This window comes from Primulina eburnea, chromosome 18 (genome assembly GCF_022965805.1).
Source record: "Primulina eburnea isolate SZY01 chromosome 18, ASM2296580v1, whole genome shotgun sequence".
NCBI classification, from domain to species: domain Eukaryota; kingdom Viridiplantae; phylum Streptophyta; class Magnoliopsida; order Lamiales; family Gesneriaceae; genus Primulina; species Primulina eburnea.
The window spans coordinates 18,523,167-18,527,020 of NC_133118.1; the positions used below are offsets into that span (position 1 = coordinate 18,523,167).

A 3,854-nucleotide genomic window follows, 5' to 3' on the forward strand; every position below is an offset into this window, starting at 1 on the left:
CGATTTTAAATTTTCTTTACAATGACCCCAAAACGTGTCAACTGTAATTATAATACTAAAAATAGTATATAATATATTCTCGTCTTAACATGTCACAGTATAAAACAAGCCCACACATAATCCAGATCAAATACATACAAACAAACTCATATCCTCGGGACATACCCCGATATATAGATAGATATACATATATACTGGGAAAGACCACGAAATCTCAAATCAACCATGACTCCCTCCAGAAGTACCATCTCCGATCTCCTAATATCCTGGAGTACCTGCCATTGTCCACACACAAAGACAACAACAGCCCTCCTTGGGGTGAGCAAAGATCCGTATGGAACAACCATCATATATACCACAGATATCTAAACAATGATATATGATATGCAATTCATGTATGTCGTAGAGGTATGAGGTCAAATTCCCATCCACTGAGCATATCTCAGAATCAATCAGATCGCTATCAAATCAATGCTCGAGCTGGCACACCGGCCTCAATCAGGGATACTCATATGATAACGTTGAGAAAGCGTCATCAAATCATAAATCTCAATCAATCATCGGGGCCACTAGTGTCTATGTTTTAAGGGTAATATAATACCAAACATAGCATTGTGTTCACAAACCCCAGAATCAAATCAAATCAAATCATATCAGGATATCCAAGGATCATAGCTCAACGTGCATGTCATGTATCGATGTATGCATCAAACGATGTGTGTTAACAAAATATTTATTTTATACATCGATATTCCAATCAAAATGTCATGTCTGCCACATCAAGTCATCACATAAGGAATATTGATAGAGGTGGATTTTACCTGTTTTTCATATCGTGTTTTGTTGCATTGTGTTGCATTTATTACTGACATTTCGTGCATTTTGTGTTGTTTTAGCATAATCCATATCTTTGTGTCGTTCATGTGTTTAGTGGCGAAAATGCAGGAGATTGGTGAAGAAAACTGAAAAAAAGGGATGAAGAAAATCGAGAGACATCCGCCCGGGCGGATATTTATGTCCGCCCGGGCGCGTTCAAGCTAAGAGAAAACATGAATTTGTGAAGACCATCCGCCCGGGCGGAAACTTACATCCGCCCGGGCGCGTCAAAGGAAAATCGAAGAGCTGAATCTGCGAAGACCATCCGCCCGGGCGGAAACTCTTGTCCGCCCGGGCGCAAATGTATTTTTGGAAAATATCATGCTCGATTCCATTCCTTAATCTGGAAAGGGGATGATATGGTAAGGTCTAGGGGTCGATTTTGGGGGTCATGCAGAGAGATTCAGAGATTATTCTTCAGTCGCCGCAAGCTTTGGAGTGGAATTCACGCTTGGATTGAAGATTCGAGCTTTCCGGGCACCGTTCTTCACGTTTTTCGTCAATTCTAGTATTTCTAACTTAGTTGTTATCTTTTAAACATTGTTTTGCTTAGTTTAATTATGACTTCTAGTAGCTAACTTTCTTATTTGTTGGGATTAAAGGGGATCCTACCCCGAACGTTGATTTGAGTTAATTTATATTTCGATTGTGCGTTATTCTTGATTTTACTACTGTTTTATCGTGTCATTAAAGCGTAGCTAACTTTAACGACGTTTTCATATCACGAGTGAGTTCGAGAGAATAACGAGTGATAGGATCGAGTAGTATAATCCGCGGATCTACAATTTACATAGATATATGAAATTGGATACGTGCCGATAGTTATAGTCCTTAGGGTCGAAAACTAGGGGATTTCATTAATCGAAATGCGATTCATTCTTGATAAATAATTAAAGACATTTAATTACTTCATTGAGTGAATTAGTTTGGCATAGCTCGAGAGGGTGTGTTCAATTGAATAGGAAATCCTGTCCGAAACGTAGAACACAATCGAACGAATTAATTAATTAATAAGGGGTAGGTGAACCAGAATTCCCAACAAATTCTTTTATCATTTGAAATTTAACCAATTGATTTAGCATTCATATTTTATCATTTAATCTTTGAACTTGTTTATTGAATTTTCTTGCATTTTAGTAGTTATAACACAATCAATCATCTTTCGTCGCTAAAGTTTCGATAACTAAAATAATGATTGTTAAATACAGTCCTCAGTGGAACGATACTCGTATTCACATACACTATATTATTACTTGACATCGTGCACTTGCGATCACTTTTTGAGCATACAAAATCATATTTTATTGGGGAATTCACAGTGCAAGTTTTGCTCGATCAAGTTTTTGGCGCCGTTGCCAGAGACTGTTAATCTACAATTATATTTTTAGTTATTTTCTTTAGTGTATTTTTTTTATTGAACTAACACTCCATATTTTATTCCAGGTATCTTGTCTAGTGCATGCCAAAGTCACTTGACGTGGAGCTTGAGTTCGACCCTGAAATTGAAAGAACTTTTCGCAGGAGAAGACAACAGCAAAGACTGAAGGAACTGATGGAGAGACAGGAGCAAGAGCATGAGGAGGAGCGCCGTGAAGAGAGACATATTGAGATGCCACGCCGCATACCAATGTTAGAGTATGCCTAGCCTTCTTTGGATGGTGCACTCCCTAGCATTGTGAGACCTATTGTGCGGGCAAATCACTTTGAAATCAAACCAGCCATTATTCAGATGATTCAGAACACCGTCCAATTTGGAGGAACTGCTATGGACGATCCAAACACACACATCGCAGATTTTCTTGAGATTTGCGATACTTTTAAATTTAATGGAGTTTCTGATGATGCTGTTAGACTGCGTTTATTTCCATTCTCTTTGCGTGATAAAGCTAAAGCTTGGTTGAATTATTTACCTGTAGGTTTGATCACTACATGGGAGGACATGGCGAAAGCATTTCTTATAAAATACTTTCCTCCATCGAAGACCATGAAGCTGCGGGCAGACATCACAACATTTGCTCAGTTCGATCAAGAGTCACTATATGAGGCGTGGGAGCATTTCAAATATCTATTACGAAGATGCCCACATCACGAGTTGCCACTTGGGTTAGTCGTTCAAACCTTCTATTATGGCTTGCTTACTCCTAATCGTACTATGATAGATGTTGCTGCTTGTGGAAATCTATTGAGAAAAACTGCTGAGGAAGGGTATGAGCTACTGGAGGAGATGGCTGCTAGCAGTTATCACCCTCAATCTGACAGGAACAATCAGCGGAAAAGTGCAGGGATTCACCAGGTAACTGATTTATCTGCTATTACTGCACAACTTGATGTTTTAAACAGGAAACTGGATGGCTTGAACATGGGTGGCACGGCTATGCGTTTGCAAGAGGTGTTCTGTGAGAAATGTGGAGGTGAGCAATATGTGAAAGACTGTCAAGATGACAATCCATTCTATGTTCCCGAAGGAGCACCTGTGCATCAAGTGGGAGTCCAAAACCGTCCACGGAATGACCCTTACTCGAATACATACAACCCGGGATGGAGGCAACATCCCAACTTCTCATGGGGCGGTCAAAACAATCAGAATAGGCCGCAAGGAGGACAACAATATGGGAAACAACCGATGTACAGATCCGATCCTCCTAGAGAAGAAAAGTCCAACTTGGAACAAATGATGACTAAGTTTATCTCATCCACTGAAACTCGACTCCAAAACCAAGATGCATCAATAAAGGGGCTCGAGAATCAAATTGGACAGTTGGCCAAGATGATAGCAAGTCGAGAGCCGGGCACCTTGCCAAGCAACACCGAAACTAATTCGAAAGAGCAAGTGAAGGCCATTGAGTTGAAGAGTGGAAAGATTTTGGAGCCTAGAGAGAAGGAGAAACGCCAAGTACCGGATGAGCAGGCTGAGGCGTCAAAAGGTAAGTCACCTAACTTTACACCAGCACCCACAGCACATCCTAAGATTGTTATTC

General features: G+C 40.1%; 1 non-coding gene across 1 annotated transcript; it reads right to left on the reverse strand.

Moving 5' to 3' along the window:
• Nucleotides 1-2,864: 2,864 nt before the first annotated feature.
• Nucleotides 2,865-2,970, reverse strand: LOC140820367 (small nucleolar RNA R71). The gene has a single exon (XR_012115442.1). It is a non-coding gene; the product is annotated as a small nucleolar RNA R71 (small nucleolar RNA).
• Between the last annotated feature and the right edge of the window lie 884 nt (nucleotides 2,971-3,854).